This window comes from Benincasa hispida, chromosome 4 (genome assembly GCF_027475165.1).
Source record: "Benincasa hispida cultivar pf3 chromosome 4, pf3_genome.v1.1, whole genome shotgun sequence".
Taxonomy (NCBI): Eukaryota; Viridiplantae; Streptophyta; class Magnoliopsida; order Cucurbitales; family Cucurbitaceae; genus Benincasa; species Benincasa hispida.
This window is the reverse complement of record NC_143481.1, coordinates 38,908,890-38,931,137: the sequence shown is the minus strand read 5'-3', so window position 1 is coordinate 38,931,137 and position 22,248 is coordinate 38,908,890.

Here is a 22,248-nt window from a genome sequence, read left to right as displayed (position 1 = left end):
GAAACACTAGAAACTTTAGTCAAATTCTAAAATAAAAACAAGTTTTTGAAAATTACACTTTTTAGTTTCCAAATTTGACTTGGCTTTTTTTAAAACGTTAGAAGAAAGTGAATAATAAGGGTAGAAGAAGTGTTTATATTTTTAATTTTCAAAAACAAAAAACCAAACAGTTATTCAAATTGGGTCATAACAATTTAGTCTAATAAAAACTTCCATCAAAATTAAATGTTGATTTATTATTTTAATATTTAGACTTTATAGTCATATAAATATCAAGTCCATAATTAGTTTATCGATCTACCTATGTAAGAATTAATTTCATTAAATTTTAATGGTAATCTTTATGATAAGAATTGTTACAAAATTTTGAAAGTACATGGACTAAATTGTTACATACATGAAAGCCTGGAATCGATAAATAAAATTGATTGTAAATTTTCTAAGTGTTATTGAATTGATAAATAAAGAAAACAAAAATGTAAAGCAATAAAAAATCGATATACAAATTTATGTTATTAACTAACAGTGTGTTAGTTACGTCTACAGGCAAAAGGAGAATAGTTTATTATTTGAGAGAAAAATTCAGAATACAGAACAAAGGCACCTCGTATTTGATCGTTCAAAGTATCGGATAACAGATTCAAAGCATTTTATGAGGATTATACTTACAAAATTTCATTTGATTGATGATTTGACAACCTTCACATCACTACTCTTAAACTGTAAAGGGCCCTTTGAGCCTCAAATTAGGCTCCAACTATTAAAACCACACATTGTTATAGTAAATATTATTTTGTAATCTCCAATTAACGGTAGTCAACAATATTTACTATTTGTTATAGTTTTTACTATTTTACATTCATCAATTTTTTTTTTATTATTTGCTACAATGTTTACTATTTTCTCATTAAACTAAAATAGTTTACACTTCAAACACATACTATTATAATCCAAACTAAAATAATTTATACCTCAAACACAAACTATTATAACCTAACTAATAACCACCGACTATAATAACTAACTCAATGCTCTCAATGCCCCTAAGTATTTTTACATTTCAACACACTCAAATGGGTCATAATATAGGAATAGTTACAATCGAACATAATTTTTTATATTATTTTTTGTTTTCTTAAATTGAGATATACATCTCAAGCATCAACTTGAAAACTATTTCTTTAGAAATTAAAAAGATTGGGTTAAATTCTCACAACTTTATAGTTAGAGAGTTTTTTTTATAGTAATAATTTCTGGTTGATGTTTTTAAATATAGAAAAATAAATTAAAATATTTACAAAATATAACAAAATTTTAAAACTATCAATAATATATATTGATAAACACTGATAATTCTAAAATTTTGTTATATCTTATAAATATTTTCAACAGTTTTATGTTTTGAAATAATTTCCCTAATTTCTATAGTTTCAAGGTGGGTTGGGCATGTTCAAAATATTTAAGAATTTAATTGTGAAACAATTTTGTTAAGTTTAAGGGAGTAATGGATAAAATTGAAAGTCGAAGAATGAAACCACTCTTTTGCAAAATTATAAATATTTTATTTTTATTACTAATCTCAGAGGGGAAAAAAAGGCAAATTTACAACCGGACATTAACTTTCACACGTCTCATTTAGACGTGTGTTTTATTTATTTATTTAACTTTACTAGAAAAAGAGGATAAGTTTTAGCACTTCTTGTCAAATGGCCGTTTTTATTCAAAATCTTCTAGAAAGTAATGACATTATGCTTTATTAAGCATATTTTTTATTTTGAGATCAAGTTTTCAACGGTTGCTTGATTTGTGATTTTTTTTTCTTTTTTTGGGATTTTGGCCTCAATGAATATTAAAAATGTATATATAGTTTTCTTTTGTAATATTGACCGACCGATATACTTTTTCTTTATTATCCCTCGTTATTCCCTTTTATGTGTTAGCAACCAATTTGTCAACAGCCAAATTGGAAAAACACTAGCTTAATACTTTTAAACAATTCCATTGAAATAATAATAAAAAATAACTAGATATATTTTGGTTATTAAGATTTGAAATAAATGTCTATTTGGCATTCAATGTCTGTACAAATATTTTGGTTATGAGATTTGGAAACGTTCTAAATGGCCTATAAGTTAACATTGACAGTTAGTTAAATAACGAAGAAAATGGTGAATGATGCTGACTGCAATATCGTTATTTTCAAAATCTCATAATTGAAAATGGTGAATAGTACTAACTCTCTTGTCTATGTGGCATCTCTTTGAGCCTCTTCAAGATCTGTGATGGTATGTAATAGTCAATGTTCTTTATAGAATTTCTTTGTTAGTTTTAGTGTTTCTCATTGATGGTTGGAGGAAGTGATATGAATCGTCTCGGGCATCAAATTATTATTGATGTTTTATTTAATACTTTTGATATAATTTTAGTACTTTTTATTTTTATCCATTTTATATCATATTAAATAGGGGTATTTTTGTCATTGTATTATGAACTATGATGTGGCACTAGGGTTTTCTATGGTAGGTTTTTAAAAACCATGCCTTTAAGTTGTTTTCAATAGTTTTGGATTTTGAATTTGGGAATCATAATTTCTTTGTGTCGATAACAACAATTCATATCACCAACCTTTTTTGCAATTCTTGATCTAGGATTGAATGCTTGAACGATCAAATAAGATTGATCCACTTGCTTGTGAAGTGTTCAAATCGTGAGTAGGGAAGTAGTTATTTTTGCTTCATGATATGCGATCAAAAGGTAATTCAATCTCTTTGATTTTACATCATTTGAATTGAGTTTTTTAGAATTTTTTTTACTAAGAATTCATGGAAAGGCAATTTAATTATAATTCTTCTCTTTAAATTGACATCAGTTGACTCGAGGATTTTGGAATATGTTATTAAAGGTTGATTGAAAAGGTTTCTAATTTATAAATTTATAGGATTTTCATATAAGGAAGAGACATAAGAATTTTCTTCCACCAAATTTGGGTAATAATTGACTTCTTTTCCTATCTCTCTCGCTTTATTATTATTTTTTAAATTATAGGTGGAGTTAATTGATTAAGTGTTTGATTCTAATAGGGGTTATTTGAAAAAAAAAAAATGAAATGATGACTTTCTTTCCCCTGCCTCTGTTTTTTAAATCTTTAGTGGAATTTACCAACCAGGGATTTTGTTTTTCCATTTTGAATATATAATTTTTAGAAAAAATTATGTGAATTTGAAATTTTAGAACGTAGTTCCCCACGTAAGACATCGATGTTATATAAGATGTTTATTTTAGCAAAGTCAGAGACAACAAAAAAGTAACAAATAATAAATCAAGAATAAACACATAGGAATTGGTAACCTAGTTTGGTGATAGACCACCTATGTTTTGGGGACAGTGTGCTCAGAAAAGATGATTCACTGATATATAAAAGTCAAACTATTACAACATTGTACTTATCTGTAAATAACAATGATTACAGCGACATACGTAGAGCCTAACTTAGCTAATCATCTAGGCTCCCCCTAGATGTGAGACTCTCTCTCACTCAAACTTAAGCTCCTCCGGAGTATGTAAATATTAGTAATGTAATACTTAGGTGAAGAAATTGAATTCCTCGTGAAAGCGTGTGAATGCAGTGCCTTTGGAGTTCAATTTTGAAAATATAAAATACAGAGAAGAACGACTGAATAAACATTGATACAAGCATGCTTTGATAAGGAGAAAAGAAGAGATCATGAGGAAACTCACCCTTGAAGACACTATTCTTTGTGATTCCTCTCCAAGCCTTAAACAGTCTCCAACTTCTCTACACAAGTATGTGAGGTTAAGTATGTGATGATGAAGATGCATATCTTCTGTCATGTTCTAAACAAGTATGTGAGGTTAAGTATGAGCCCGAGCTTCATCTCGAGGATCGCCAGGTGATAGAGTTAGAGCCTGCAAAACCTGTTTTGTTCTTCCCTTTGACATCTCTTTTATTTTTTAATATTGCTCACTTCATCCTCACAAGTCCTTTGAGTCTTTATTTTCAGTTGAGTCAGTCAAGTCTATCTTTATTTTTCCAAAAAACACAAAAAATAAAAAATATTTTTGACTATGGAGCCTTTGAACGCTTCAAAAACTCGCTTCCTTTAAGCAACTTTGTGGACTCAAGGAAGAAAGGGCCCGAGAAATATGAGATTTTTATGTGTCTTGATAGGAACACAACATCGAGCAAACGACATTAAAAATTTGTGCTTCCTGGAGGCAGCCAAGTGATAATTTATTTTATTGCTTCCTTTTCTTTTGATTGCTAGCTTAGCTTTTTGTTTTTCTTTCGTAGGTCCCTCTTTTACCTAGATAAGAAGGAATATCATATGAATCTGCGAACCAAAAATCATCACCATCCAGTATGCCAAATTTCAGGAGTCTTCTATTTCCCTTTTTAGTTTTGTCCTTTGTTTTCTATTCTTATCACATTGGGGACAATGTTAGATTTTATGTTAAGGGTGGGGTATGTCTGTGTTTTGGTTGGAACCCTTGATAATACTTTCCATATTATAACACTTATAATTTCATCATGCCATATTATAATACTTATAATATATGATGTATGAATAATTGCACAACCTAATGTAGGTTTCAAATCTATATGTCATACACTATGCCATATAAATCACATACATCTTATGTATATTAAGCAAAAAATTGATAAATCGGGATAATTTGCCCCAAAATCCTCAAAAACAAAAGCTAACTATTACAAATGCAAAGAGTCACCGGTTCAAAAAGGTGAATCAGGTCTTGAACCGTCCAGTCGAAATTTGCGTCTCCACTGATCATGTACCAAACTTCCTCGCGATCATCTACACGAAAGAGTAAACACTTTACTCAATCGTTTACCTACGCTTCCAGAGCTAAACGATCATTTAGCAACGATCGTGTACCTTTTACTATGCGATGAAGCATGAGGTACGCGATCGTGCAGCGCGTAGCGCATAACACAAACCTTAAACGATCGTCTAAACAACAACGATGCGGTGAAGCACAATCGTCTAAACAATTGTTGAGTGAGCGTTTAAGTATCGTATACCGTGTGATCGTGTAGTCAGTAACTACGCGATGAGCATGCTAACTACACGATCGTTTAGTGCGCGCATCTTTTATTAAATGATGAGCATTAAATGCTCTCACTCGATTGTTTACCTCCAACTTCTACGCGATAAAGCAAACACTTTACCCTATCGTTTAGCATTAGCTAAATGATCGTTTAGTAAACACTACACGATTGTATAGAAAAAACTACACGATTGTGTAGACAAATCCCAATGATCATTTATCTGAGGCTACATGATACGACCAACTCTTGGTATTCTTTCTCGCTGAGAACCGCATATCCATGCTTCAAAACTTCATCACGAACGACTCGACTAACTCAAACACTTTGAATTACAGACTCGATTGCTTGTTAATTATGCCAAAAAATACAAGGGCCCTTACAAATTAACACTTTGTAATCAAAACAAAGCTTTAAATAGAGGCAATTAACCTATAAACATTCATCAATGCCATCCACAAACGCATTTAACACTTAAACGCAAATGCAGAAAACCTACCACGACTGTAAAAGAAGTTCAAAATAGAAGTGAAATTTGGAATATCAGAACAACCTAGCTCAGATACCAATTGAAGAAAATCATACATGAGGATTTCCATGAACAACGGAATGATCATTTTAAATTCCATTCGTATTTGAATATACACAATTACAATCAAGAAACAAAAACTTACAGGCTATGCACAATACGAAATTACAGCATGCTTTTAAGATGATCAAGGAAAAGATTAAACATACCTTTGAAGACTCAACTTCAAACTCCCTCAATCATGAATGCTCGTTCAGTCTTCAAGACAGTAACGCACGAACGCTCGAACACAGTGACCTCAACACAACACGATCAACAACAACCACGAACACAACGATCTCCAAGATCATGAACCCAACGAATGGCCTCCAAAAATCTCGAACTACGTCGAATTGAGTAAGACACCACCACAATGGCTACCTTGGTATCCTCGGTGTGAGAATCCAGAAGTGTGGGCTCTGTGTGGACTTGGTTAAAGGAAGAGACTGGAGGAATAAAAATCGTGTAAACGATTGAGCAAGTAGGAGATGGCAAAGCTCTATCGTATAGACAAATGCCCAATCGTTTAGCAAATGTTCCGCGATCGTATAGCAAATGCTCCGTGATCTTTTAGCTATGACCAGTTGAGTGAACTATCGTGTAATATCACTCTATAATCGTTTAGTCTCTCTTCAGCTAATGTTTAGTGAATCCTGTTCACTTGAAGCAAATCGTGAGTTTTTTCGAGAGTAGAAACTCTTTCTCAAATCTTACTAAAATTAGGAAAACATTTTTCCTTTTATCTCACGGTTACCATGAAACTATCAATAACCTCCCACTCAATTGGTTATTAGAGAAAAAGATATAATTATCCAATAATCAATATTATTATAAATATATATGATAATCAACTTACTATATTATATTGATAACCTATAGTTTTAATATTTCATCTCATGAAACATATAAACCATAATTCTTTTTTTATTTCATGGAACTTAATGTAAAGCCCATTTACATTAATCCTCCACTTGATGTATCTCATACATCAGTAAGCCTACGCCATTCCAATTGAGTAGGATATCGTCTACATATTGTTGGGAATGCCCTAGAACTCGCAGTTCGTGTTAAACATTCTATTTTATCAATAACAATGACTTGTTGATTTTGCATCTTATTATGAAAATCCAATAAGCGCATCCTTGGCTATAGTCATAGTGACATAAACAGGATCAAGTTGACAGTATATAGCCTAAATGGTCTAATGAGTATATGGATGAAATTGGGTATCTCATCCTGGTAACACTATTGGATGCGGCCCACTCTATAGTTGTTACAAAAAGTTGTAAGGTGCTACAAACGATGTGATCCACAAATCATTCATGTTGAGACATGATAGTGTGTGCATCCTATGCAATGAGTTTGCATATAGACTGGACCACGAAAATAGTCACTTTTCTTTATAAACTGTTAAAACTGACTATTTCATTTATTATATCACCTAGATTAACTCGATCTTAATCTTGAGCTAGCTATGAACTCCTGTTTGTTTGGAATTATCCTTTGATCTGTAAACGGTGAGAGTAGTCCAACAGTACTGCTCAATAAGCTTACCATTTTGGGGATAAGACCGAATGAATAGCTGGGGACACAGCCTTGCAAAATGGAATTCACTCCTACCCTATTTAGGGTTAGTAGATAAGTTGTTCTCTTAAGTACTGACTCCAGGTCTTGAACAATCGGGGCCCCGCCTTCTCATGATAGAGAAAGGATTTGATTCATAGAGATTATGAATCAGAATTGTTCATTAGAGGATCAGTAGAAACTTAAGGAACAAGATGTAGTCACAGGGGTAAAACGGTATTTTTGACCTAGCTATGATTACGAGCAACCTGTGAAGGATCGACTTACTGATTATGGTTATTAAGTGGATATAATATATCTACAGTGAGGGGAGTTCAACTATGGGCTATAATGGAGTGTCCCATTAATTAACGAATGGGGGTTAGATCAGACTAATGAGTTTAGCCGATTAATCTCGAATAATTGGAGCCCATGATCTGTAGGTCCGCAAGGTCCCTCTACTAGCTCATAAATGGATAAGCTTTAGGGTAGCTTGAGAAATTAATTTGAAACATTCAAATTAAACGGAATAAGAGAATAAATATTTAAATATGATTTAAACATATAAAGATGATTATTGTGCAAAAATTAATTTAATATTTGATATTAAATAAATTTATGAAAATTAAATTTTGAATTAAAATGGTTTTAAATCATTTTATTTTTAAAAAAAGAAAATGGAAAATCGTTTGCATGGTTCACAAAATGAAAATGAGTTTTCTTCATTACTATCATCTTTATGCTCACACAAAAGCCATATCTTCTCTACTTTGATTCTCCAAGCATGAGTTGCAAGCCATGCACTCCATATATTTGCATGTTCATCTGATATATATAAAGAAGATTGGAGTTGTTGGAGAAGGAGAGATATAGAATTTTGAGAGAATTTTCAGAAGAAGAAAGTGTCTTCTTCAGTCGGGCTGCTGTGAATTTTTCTTGTTTCTTCACATCTTCAAGCTATTCTTGAGTCCCACAACTCTGCCTAAAGCTCCAAGAGTATAGTAGAGAAGGCTTTGAGGTGGTTCACGTTGATATCAAGTGAAGACAGCAGCTGAACAAACGTTTTCTTGGAGAGTTAATCAAAGGTATGTTCTGAAAACTCATTTTTTAAGAAGGGCATGCTTTAGTTTTTACCAAAGTTAGTGAATTAGAATGCTTATGGATCCTTGATACTTCCGTTGCATGTTGTTTAACCCTTTCACATATAAAACTAGGAAAACTACTGAACTGTTGATGATCTTTTTGTAGACACAAGGCTCATCAACGTTTTGGTCAAAGCGATAATATTTGATCGCAGTATCAAACCTTATGTTCCAAGATCGAGATGCCCATTTCAATCCCTAAATGGACCAATTCAACTTGCAAACCTTTTTCTCTTGACCTTGGGCTATGAATCCCTCGGGTTGCACCATATAAATGGTCTCCTCAAGATTGCCATTCAAAAAAGCAGTTTTGACATCCATTTGCTATATCTCATAGTCATAATATGAGGCAATGGATAGGAGGATGCATATAGACTTCAGCATGGCAATAGGTGAGAAAGTCTCCTCATAGTCGACTCCCTCTACCTGGGTATAACCCTCTGCCACAAGTCTAGCCTTGAAGGCTTGCACCTTCCCATCAGCATCCCATTTCTTCTTGTAGATCCATTTACAACCTATAGGTTTAAGCCCATCAGGTTGATCTACAAGATCCCAAACTGAATTGAAGTACATAGACTCCATTTCGAGATCTATGGCTTTGAACCATTCATCTCTGTCAACATCCTCCATTGCCTTCTTTTAAGAGAACGGATCCTTAACCTTGCCATCAGCTATTATAGCCAGGATTTCAGTTAAACCCATATAGCGAATAGGTGAGTTCACAACCCTCCTACTACGTCGAGGTTCCTTCAACACTTGAGGTGGATTTGACCTACTAGATGAACCTACATCAATAACTCTTGTTGAGGTAGCATGCTCTTCAACAACTCTTGTTGAGATAGCATGCTTTTCAACAACTCTTGTTGAAGATTCAGTAGTTTCTTTGGAAAGCTCATTCAATACGATTTTGCTTCTAAGTTTGTGCTCCCTTATATGATCCTCCTTAAGAAAAGTAGCATTTGTCGATGCAAACACTTTATTTTCTTTAGGATCATAAAAATAACCCCCTTGTGTCCCTTTGGGGTAGCCTACAAATAGGCACAACCTCGAACGTGGTTCCAATTTTTTAGGATTAGCTTCAAGCACATGTGTTGGGTAACCCCATATGCGGAAATGACGTAAACTAGCTTTATGACCATTCCACAACTCCAAAGGTATTTTGGCAACACTCTTGGAGGGAAACAGTTTAGGATGTAAGCTGCAGTCTCTATTGCAAAACCTCAAAACAAGTCAGGTAAGGAAGCATAACTCATCATCGACCGAACCATGTCTAATAGGGTTCAATTTCTCCTCTCTAATACACCATTCTGTTGAGGTGTACCAGGTGCTGAGAGTTGGGAAACAATTCCATGTTCTATCAAATAGTTCTGAAACTCAGAATCTAAAAATTCTCCATCTCGATCAGATCGAAGCATTTTAATTGTTTTACTTAATGTGTTTTCAACTTCAGTCTTGAACTCTTTGAACTTTTCAAAGGACTCAGACTTATGTTGCATTAAATAAACGTACCCATACCTTGAATAATCATCAGTAAAAGTGATCAAGAATTCGTAGCCTCTCCTGGCTCGCACATTCATCGGACCACAAAAGTCTGAATGCATTGACTTTAGAGGCTCTTTGGCCCTATAACCTTTTCTAGTAAAAGGCCTTTTAGTCATTTTGCCTTCAAGGCATGACTCGCACATAGGTCAAGAATTTTCTTCTAACTCGCTTAGATGTTCATTCTTCACTAACCTCTCAATCCTATTGAGATTAATATGCTCTAAACGTAGGTACCAAAGTAGGGCATTTTCTTTAGGAGAAACTTTAAGTCGTTTGTTTTGAGTTACGACAATTTTAAACATCTCTATGTTATGGAATTTTCTGCTAATGGTCTTAGCACATACAAATTGTTTTCCAGTTGAGCCGAACATATATCAACACAATTTTTCAAAATAAGCACTTTATTAACTGAGAAATTTAGTGTATAATTGCATTCGAGCAAAGACTTTACAGAAATTAAGCTTCTCTTTAACTCGGGAACTACATAAACATCATTCAAAATGATAAACTTATTATGTAAAGTCAACTAGAGACCTCCCACTGCCACAATTAAGACGACGTGCCCGGTTCCAACTCGCATCGTCACCTCATTATCACCAAGCTACCACCAGGAACTAATTCCCTGAAATGAAGAACAAACATGGTTAGTGGCCCCAGAGTCAATAATCTAGATAGAATCATCATTCTCCACTAAACAAGTTTCCAAAATAGTAAATCATATTTACCTTGTTTGGTCTTCTTCTTCTCAGCCAAATAACGTGGGCAGTTCTGCTTCCAGTGCACATTCTGGTTGCAATGGAAACACTTTTCCTTGTCAACCCACGCTAGTTACCTACCCTGAGGAGCAGCAGGCGCTTTCCCTTTACGACCCTTTTTCTTATTTCACTTGCTGGTGCCAGAAGAAGAAGGTACAAAATTAGTTCCAGAGGCTGAACCTTTGTGGAACTTTTTGGAAGATGAGACAACATTTACCTCACCGACCTTCTTCTCCTTGCTTTTCAGCAAATATTGGAAAGTCTGCAACTCATTCAATAGAGTTTTAAGGTTGTAATCAATCCTGTTCAGAACAATGTTGCTTACAAAGTGAAGGAAGCTTTTTGGTAACGACTCCAGAATTATGCTAACCTGGATGACATCATCGATGATCGACCTATTCATCTCTGCCACCATTGAAGTGGACCATCATGTTTAGAACATGTTCTCGAACAAACATTCCTTCCTTCATTCGCGAATTGAAAATGTACTTAAGAGCGTCGTGCCTAAGTTGCGCGGACGATTGTCCAAACATTTCCCTCAGGGACTCTATAATTTCGCGTGCAGTGATCATGGGCTTATGCTTCTCGGCTAAATCGTCGTTAAGGTTGGCCAAGATGTAGGCTCAGGCCTTTTCATTCGCCCGTGTCCAACACTCGTACGCATCTCGAACATTTCGAGCTGTGTTAGGAGGTGGAATAAGAGGACACTTCTCCATAAGGACGAACCTTAAGTCATCGATGATAAGTATCGTGTTTATGGTATTCTTTCAACTAGCGTAATTCTCGCAGTCAATTTATCATGAAGTGAAAGAGTAGCGGTAGCCATAATTTAAAAGTTGCTGAAAAAAGAACAAACTTAATAAGTCTATTTGCATTAAACCACTTTTAACACCAACTAAGTTTTAGCAAAATAGTTCCATTGTACCCTACGTGACATCTATTTTGCAATGATGCTTCAATGAGGTAGGAAAAAAGTCACCATAGGGTGAACAAGTGCCCCTTCCCTGGAATGAGACAATCTCAACCATTAGACAAAAACAACTTATTGTAACTGAATCTAACAATCACCATTTTTCGGCCCATAATTTGTTAACATCCTTAACAATTTTGTGTAAGTATAACCCCCTCATTTTAGGCCCTAGAGTCCCGCCCTGATGAGTCAACCATAGGAAAAAATAGATTAGGACAAGAGACTAAAGCAACCCTATCTATTTCTGAAGATCAGATAAAGAGTTGTGCAAAACAACCATCCTTTAGGGGGACACTCCCAGGGTGCCTCGAGGCGATGCACAAAAATTTTATCCAACCTAATGAGAGAGATCGAAGGATATATTGTCACATATCCCGCTCCTACTTACTATGAACATTCTTTCCATTCACCTTGGTATTGATCTACCCAAATGCCATGCGTAGGGGGACACTCCCAGGGTGCCTCGAGGCCGAGGATAGATTTCAAGGTGTAAAATTTTTAGGGAGAAATGTGTAGAGATAAAGTGAAGTATTATATACCCCAATTACCTCCCACTGAATGTTCTACCTAAGGAATCATTAACTTAGAAAATCCGACTACTGGTTTTAATTAAGTGGTTGTTTAATTTGCTAAAAAACAACACTTGCTTTTGATGATTAAATAAGTTTGATTCAAGTCTTATTAAACACTTTAACAGACTTTCATCAAATATGCCATGCGTAGGAGGACATTCTCAGGGTGCCTCGAGGCCGAGGATAGATCTCAAGGTGTGAAATTTTTAGGGAGAAACGTGTAGAGATAAAGTGAAGTATCATATACCCCAATTACCTCCCACTGAATGTTCTACCTAAGGAATCATTAACTTTGAAAATCCGACTACTGATTTTAATTAAGTGGTTGTTTAATTTGCTAAAAAACAACACTTGCTTTTGATGATTAAACAAGTTTGATTCAAGTTTTATTAAACATTTTAACAGATTTTCATTAAATTTGCATGCATGTAACAAATCTATCTAATTCATCTTTTACAGGTAGGTTCCCAGGTAGGGGTACGACGTTTCCATCGACTTAATTACCTCAGCCTAGCCAGAACTAGCCTTAGCTAAAAAGTCTCTTATAGATATATTTGTTACATATTTAATCTTTTATAGTCAATTTAGTCCTATTAAACCGAATTAAAAGATTAAACTTAGGTTTCTAATCTTATTAGAAATGTGATCTTAGGTCTATCTCAATAAATTTTATAACTCTTTTAATACATGATTAAAGCCTAAGGTTTGCATTCAACTCTTTCTTATTGATTTTAATTCTAATTTCATTCATTATAACTATTATAAAGAATGAAACAATTAAAACCATTCATATTGCTAAGCTAGACATTCACAAGGTATTTATAACTTTTATAAATAAGCCTAAGTGTCATGCTTCATGCAATTTTTATTCATTACTAATATATAACTTTTATATAACAAGTAATGAACTAAGCATACATACTAACATTTGACCTTATATTATAACACTTATAATAAAAGTGATGCATGGATATGCTTTAATGCATTCATATATTATAACTCTTATATTATATGATGCATGAGCATGCTTTAAGTAATTTAATCATGTAAACTACTATACTATAACACTTATAATATAAAGATGATGCATGAATAAAATGCATAACCTATGGTGGGTTTTAAAACTATGTGACATACATTATGATATATAATATAAACATACATCACATGCCCATTTAATAAAAGTTGATGGACCGGGATAACTTGTCTCAAAATCGGAATTAAAAGCTAAACTATTACAAAAGAATCTGAGTCAATCGGTTCGAACAGGTGAATCGGGTTTTGAACCACCCGCCTTAAAGCCTTGTCACTTGATCGTGTAGAAAATCTTTCTGATTGTCGATTAACACACATCGAGTATAATGATCATGTAGTGATGATCGCGTGGCTAAGGACTATGTAATGAGCATGAAAGTCCACGCGATCATGCAACGCGCTTCGAGTAACGCATGCCATGTAATCGTGTAGCTAACGACTATGCGATGAGCATGATAGCTTACACGATTGTTTAGCGTGCATGCCTTACGTCGAGTATCAAATACTATGCAATCATTTACCCTGAGCATCTACGCGATCATGTAGCCAACGCAACAAGATCGAGTAAACTCTTTACACAATTGCGTAGCATTAGCTATGCGATCGTTTAGAAAATACTACATGATCGAGTACAACATTTCTACACGATCACATAGCCAAATCTAAACGATCATCTAGCTTAAGCTACACGATGCGACCATCGATTCGTCTTCTCCCTCGAAGCGAACAACAACTCCTTGCGTCTGAAGCTTCTTCACAAACGACTGAAAATCATAAATGAATACAGAATCGATTGCAAGTTATTATGCCCAAAAACGCAGGGGCCATTACAAATTAACTTTTGTAAAAGTAAAGGAAAACATTAAACAGAGACAATTATCCCGTAAACATCCATAAACAACATCCACAAGACTATAAACGAAATTCAATACAACAATGGAATTTGGAAATTAGAACAACCTAGCTCTGATACCAATTGAAGAAACTTTAAATACAGAGGACCTATGAGCGGAAGTAGATCGTCTAAACTCCATCGTGAAAGAACTCATACATTTACAGTTAAACAGAACAAATTATGCATATAATTTAAATTACAACATACTTCTTGAAATACAAACAAAAAATCAAGAAAATATACCTTTGAAGAATCTTTCTTCAAGTATATCCCTCGATCAAACACGAACTCATGGAACAACACGAACACAGCGAGCAAGACGATCTCCCTCGAACAACAACAAGTAGAAACTCGATCCTCGAACAAACCAGACAGAACCACAAGATTACCTTGGTATTCTTGGTGTGAGAATCCAGGAGTGTTAGCCTCTGGCTTATTTTGGTTTGAGGGAAGATTTAGAGTGGAGGAGGAGACGGTCGAGTAAATGATAACACGATCGTTAGAAGATGAAGGTCTATCACATAGACTTGATACTCGATCGTGTAGATAAGAAAGCTATCGTATAGTCTCTCGATGCTACCGTGTAGTAACTCGATAATGTATCTGATATCTCGTAGAAACATTAGAAAACTGTTTTCATTTTATCCCTCAATCGCCACAAAACCGTACAACTACCCATTAAGGGTGGTTATTGTGAAATTTTTTTTTAATTATCAAATAATTAATAAATATAAATAAGTATGATAACTAACTTATCATATTATATTTATAACCTACAGTTTTAATATTGCATCATATACAATATATAAACCATAGTTATTTTTCTTTATTTTATGACATTTAATATAAATCATATTTATATTAAATTTAATAACTATGAATCTTATTCGTAGAATTTATATTTGAATCATATTCAAATATTAGTTCCTTCAATCAAACGATAATTTATCAAATACATTATATCAATTATATCATATATAATTGAATTAATTTAATTATATAATCAAATTCCCTCTTTTTAATTTGAACATTTCAAATTAACCCAAAAACTAATCTCAACTTGAATCCATTGAGCTACCAAGGACACCTACCTATAGCTTGAAGCTCCAATAGTCAGTTGACTATACTCTTTAGTCACATTATCTACCATCCGTTAACTGTCAGAGACTCCACTAAAGACCGACGGCTGCACTCTTCGCACTACAAATATATTTCTGTGTCCATTGGATATAACCAATCAACAGTACGTTGACCTTTCACAAATCGCTCGTAAGTACAGCTGGGCCAAATTACCATTTTACCCCTATAGTTACATCTAACTTCTTAAGTACCACTGATTCATTTAATAAATAATAGATCATAGTCCTACTATGACTAAACCTTTCTCGAGCCAAGAGAGGGTGTAGCACCACATTGTTCAAGACCTGGAATCAACCCTTAAGAGAGCAATTTATCTACTTACCCCTGTTTCGGGGAAGAAGTGAATTCCATCTTGTGTAGCTAAGTTCCCAGCTCCCCAATCAGACATATCCTCAAAATGGTAGGCTTGTTGAATCGGCGATCTGGCCACTCTCACCTATGCAAATCAAAGGAACGCCCTCATAAGTAGGAGTTCACAATCACTCAGGATTAAGATCATGATACCTATGGTCATCCTAGTTAAATGAAAGTCTCAATTATGAACGACATTATATAACGAGACTAAACATTTCATGGTCTGATCTTATACAAACTCCTTGGTATAGATATCCATGCTCACATGTCTAATACATGAATGATAAGTATTAGATTATTTGTAGCACTTTACAACATTTGTAACACCTAAAAAACGGGCCATACTCGTAGTGTCATCAGAATAAGGTATCCATTCTTATCCATATACTACAGACCATTTAGATTATCACTTAAAATACAATCCACTTGTATGTCTCTACATACATGTTTAAGTTACAATGATAACCATGGATCTTAGTTTATTGGTTTGTGGTTAATGTAACTAAAATATCAAATATTTCATAAATTGAAGTGAATAAAATATCATATATTATAAATCACAAAATGTTTGTTCATACAAATATTTACAAACTACAGGATCCTATGAGATTTAGGGTATCAACGCCAAAAAAAGGACCTTTCCAGTACCAACTTGAAGAGTCATCTCTCCAGCTTCCATTGCCTTTAGGAACTAATTCCTTAAGAGGAAGAACAAATATGATTAGTGGCATTTAATTCAATTATCTAGGCAAAATCATCATTCTCCAATAAACACATTTCCAAGACAAGCAAATCATATTTACTGTTCTTGGAATTCCTCATCATGAACAGTGTGATCAACTTTAATCCCCTTAGCGTAAACTAAAGGAAATCAAACATGAGGATTTCCATAAGCAGCGAAATGATCGTTCCAAATTCCAATCGTATTTGAACATAAACAATTACAACACAAAAACGGAAACTAATTGGTCATGCAACACACAAAATTACAACATGCATAACAAAGATCAAGGGATAAAGAATCATACTTTTAAAGACTCATCTTCAACCTCCCTTGTTCCCAAACACTTGTTCAATCAACAAGATAGAAATCACGAACGCTCGAACACTACGTTTGCAACACAGTACGATCACAGCGACCACAAACACAACGATCTCCAAGATCACGAACACAACGAACAACCTCTAAAAAACCTCGAACTATGTCGAGTTGAGTACGACACCACCACAATGGCTACCTTGGTATTCTTGGTGTGAGAACCTAGAAGTGTGGGCTCTGTGTGGACTTGGTTAAAGGGTGAGACCAGAGGAAGAACAATCGTGTAAACAATTGAGCAAGTAGGAGATGACAAGGTCTATCGTATAGATGATGCCAAATCGTTTAACAAATGCTATGCGATCGTTTAGCAAAAGCTTTGCGATCATTTAGCTAATGGCCAGCTAGTGAACTATCGTCTAGTCTCTCTTCAACTATCGTTTAGTGAATCTAATCCACTTGACAGCCACCGTGAGTCTTTCTGAGAATGGAAAATCTCAATTCAACAATCTCTAAATTTAGGAAACACTTTTACTTTTATCTCACGGTTACCATAAAACCACCAATAACCTCCCACTCAATTGGTTATTAGAGAAAAAGAGATAATTATAAAATAATTAATATTATTATAAATATATATGATAATCAACTTACGATAGTATATTTATAACCTATAGTTTTAATATTTCATCTCATGAAACATATAAACCATAGCTCTTTTTCTATTTCATGGTACTTAATGTAAATCTCATTTACATTAATCCTCCACTTGACATATCTCATACATCACACCGATCATATCATATATAATCGAATTACCTCTTGTCAATTTGAACATTTCAAATCAACGCCAAGAATTAATTCTCAACTTGAATCCATTGAGCTACCAAGAGAACCTTATGGACCTGTAGTTCGAAGCTTCAACGGTACGTGAATAACTGACTAAACTCTTTAGTCACGAGATCCACCATCCGTTAATTTCCAGGCATTCCACTAAAGACCGACAGCTGAACTCTCTTTACTATAGATATATTATGTGTCCATATCAATCAATCAATAGTGTGATATGTGTCCATATCAACCAATCAACAGTGTGATAACCCTTCACAGATCGCTCGTAAGTATAGTTGGGCCAATAACCGTTATGCCCCCGTAGTTACATCTAACTTCTTAAGTACCACTGATCTTTCTAATGAACATAAGTCATAGTCCTACTATAACTGAGTCCTCTCTTACAAAGATAAGTTGTGGCCACTATGTTCAAACCCCAAAATCAATCCTTAAGGGAGCAATCTATCTACTTACCCCTGCTTCGGGGAAGGAGTGAATTCTATCTTGTGTAACTGAGTTCCCAGCTCCCAAATCAGACAAGTCCCAAAAAAAGTAGGCATGTTGAGTTGGCAATCTAGCCACTCTCACCCATACTAATCAAAGGATCACTCTCAAAGGCAAGATTTCCCAAAACACTTAGGATTGAGGTCATGTCACCTATAGTCATTTAGGTGAGATGTAAGTCTCCAGTATTAACGGCGTTATATACATAGACGAATCATCTCGTGGTCCGGTCTTATACAAACTCTTTGTATAGGACACCTTCGCTCGCATGTCTCCACATGAATGGTCAGGATCTACCATCTGTAGTAGTTCACAACACTTGCAAACCTCTACAAAGCGAGCCGTATCCGTAGTGTCACCAAGATCAGGTATCCCTTCTTAATTCTTATGCTATAGACCTATTTAGGTTATCACTTAAGGCATGATCCACTTGTATATCTCGTATAAATGCTTAAGTTTACATACAATAACCATGGAGCTTTGTTTATGGGATATGAGTAAATACCAAATAAAATAACTCTTATTTTATTATAACAATATGTACAAATTATAAACTACAAGACTCCGGGAGAATTAGGACACCAATCCCAACAATCTTCTACTTTTCCTAATGCCTCGGAAGACTAATGTACAATACAAGATAAATACATGTACAATATACAATAAACTAGGGCATACCCTAGTATCATCTCCCACTTGCCCTAGACAAGATGCCGCATGTCTCGCAGACCCAGACTCTCCAGGTGACCCTCGAACACTTTAGCCATAAGAGCCTTTGTAAATGGATCAACAACGTTGTGCTCTGATGCGATCTTTGTGACTATCACATCACTGCGATACATAATGTCCTTGATCAAGTGGCATTTTCGCTCTATATGCTTGCCTCGACGATTACTCTGAGGCTCCTACGAATTTTCCACAGCCCCGCTGTTATCACAATACAGAGTGATCGAAAAATTCATATTTAGAACAACTTCAAAATTTGTAAGGAATTTCCTTAGTCAAACAGCCTTCTTAGCTGCTTCACAAGCGGTTACATATTCGGCTTCCATAGAGGAGTCCGCGATGCATCCCTGCTTGATGCTTCACCACACTACAGCCCCTCCATTCAGAGTGAACAATGACCTCGATGTCGATTTTCGAGAATCTCTATAGGTTGAAAGTCAGAGTATGTGTATCTTGTAAGGATTAGATCCTTATCTCCATACACAAGCATGTAGTTCCTCATTCTCCGAAGATACTTGAGGATCGTCCTGACCGCCGTCCAGTGATCTAATCCTGGATTGGACTGATAACGACTGATAACCCCTATTGCATAGCAAATGTCGGGTTTGGTACACAACATTGCATACATTAAGCTTCCAACAGCTGAAGCTTAGGGAATCCATCTCATCTTCTCAACTTCTTGAGGTGTCTTAGGACATTGATCTTTAGACAAAATGATTCCATGCCTGAAAGGTAACAAACCCCTTTTGGAATCCTGTATCCTATACTTGATCAATGTTTGATCGATGTATGATGCCTAAGGCAAGGCTAGCCTCTTGTTCTTAGGATCTCGAATGATCTGAATCCCTAGAACATACTGTACCCCACCCAAATCTTTCATTTGGAACTAGGCAGCTAGCCATTTCTTAATGTCAGTCAGAAACCCTACATCATTCCCAATGAGTAGGATATCATCCACATACAGTACCAGGAAAGCTACTGAGCTGTAGATGATCTTCTTGTAAACATAAGGTTCATCAACGTTCTGTTCAAAGCCAAACGACTTGACTGTAGTGTTAAATCTAATGTTCCACGATCGAGACACTTCTTTCAACCCATAAATGGATCTATTAAGCTTGCAAACTTTTTGCTCTTAATCGGGAACTACGAATCCCTCTTGTTGAGCCATGTAGATGGTCTTCTCAAGATTATCATTAAGAAAGGCAGTCTTGACGTCCATTTTTCATATCTCATAATCATAACATGTGGCTATGGACAGAAGTATCCTGATAGACTTGAGTCTGACAACAGGTAAGAAAGTTTCCTCATAGTCTACTCCCTCATCCTAGGTATAACCCTTTGCCACAAGTCTAACCTTAAAGGTTTGCACCTTTCCATCTACACCTCGCTTTCGCTTATAGATCCACTTACATCCTATAGGTCTTACCCCATCAGGCATATCCACAAGCTCTCAGACTTGATTGAAGTACACAGACTCTATCTTCTGGTTCATGGCCTTAATCCATTCATCCTTGTTAACATCCTCCATTGCTTTCTTAAAAGACAATGGATCCTTGATCCCATCATTAGAAATGGCGTTCTGGGCTTCAGTTAAATCCATGTATCGTTCCGGTGGGTTCATAACCTTCCCACTACATCGAAGCAATCTCAACTCTTGAGTTGGTTGACTAGATGTACCGACCTCAACAACTCTTGTTGATCTGTCAGTCTATTCAACAACTATTGTCGAACCTTCAGTAGTCTTAGTCTCACTAGAAATCTCATGTAAAACAAGCTTACTTCGTGGTTTATGATCCTGGATGTGGTCTTCTTTAGATAGCATTTTTTGAAACAAACACTTTATTTTCACTCGGATCATAGAAGTATCCACCCCTCGTTTCCCTGGGGTAGCCTATAAAGAGGAAAACTTTCGAACGCGGTTCCAACTTCCTCGGGTTAGTCACAAGCACATGGGCCGGACACCCCTAAATTTAGAAGTGGCATAAACTATCTTTACGACCTCTCCACAGCTCAAAAGGTGTTTCAGAAACACTTTTTGAGGGAACGTTGTTCAAAATGTAGTAAGCAGTCTCCACTACAAAACCCTAAAACGAGTCTGGAAAATGAGCATAACTCATCATAGACCGAACGATGTCCAATAAGGTTCTGTTGCTCCTTTCCGATACACCATTCTGCTGAGGTGTACCTGGGGCCGAGAGTTAAGATGTAATCCCATGTTCTATCATACAATTCTGGAAGTGAACGTCCATATACTCTCTACCACGATCAGATCATAGTGTTTTTATCTTCTTACTTAACAAGTTTTCAACTTCAGCCTTATACTCCTTGAACTTGTCAAGGGCTTCAGACTTACGTTGCATTAGGTAGAGATACCCGTACCTTGAATAATCATCTACGAAAGAGATGAAATATTCATATCCACCTCGAGCCTTAACACTCATTGGACCACAGAGGTCAGAATGTACAAGCTCTAAGGTTTCCTTGGCTCTGTAACCTTTTCTAGTAAAAGGTCATTTGGTCATCTTGCCTTTGAGGTATGATTCACACACCTGCAAAGAGTTTTCTTCTGAACTCTTTAGAAGTCCACTTTTCACCAACTGCTAAATCCTATTGAGGTTGATGTGACCTAACCTTAGATGCCCTAGTTTATTGTTTTGTACTAGTTTTTGTACACCCCACTTACTTTAGGACAAGTGGGAGATAGTTGGGGATGATGCCCTAAAGTCTCGTGTCCTGTAGTTTTTAAACATATTTTGTACGAACGCTTGTGATGTATAATATATGATATTTACTTCATTTCTTGACTTTGCACATTGGATGTTTTTATTTGCTTTATCATAAACCAATAAACTAAAATCTCTGGTTGTCATTATGTAACATAAACATGTATGTGGTGACATACAAGTGGATCATGTCTTAAGTGATAACCAAAATAGTCTGTAGTATATGGATATAGGAGGGAAACCTTATCCTGGTAATGCTACGGATGTGGCCTGCTTTGTGGGATAGTTACAAGTGTTGTGACTTGATGATGATTTATTTTATGAAGTGGAAATGTGGATGATATGCATTGATGAAGTTACGTTGTGCACTCAAGTTTCCTCAGTGGAATTCAAGTGTAAATTCCACTGAGTTTCCTGGTAAGTCCAGGGTCGAACACAGAGACTTGTGAAAACAGGATGCGTTGGTAATTTTTATGAAAACCTTGCGGTAACCAAGTAAATAAATTGTTGGTTTGTTGTTGATTGCGTTAATGAGAAAATAAACAAATGCGGCGGATTTGAGAAAAGTCAGTTGTGTGATAGATGCAATGAGTATACGATGAACGGGTTGAGAAGATCTTTAGCTAGCGTTACTTGGGAATGCGTCATACTATGCGATCATGTTACAACCATGCACAGCAAGTCATTTTCCAATGCAAATGTGATGCTCCTAAGTCTAGGACGCATGTGTTGAATGCAAAAGTGTCCATAGAGCTTATCCTTAAGTCTCTACTCTTGTCCTATACGATGATGCAAAATGCATAAAA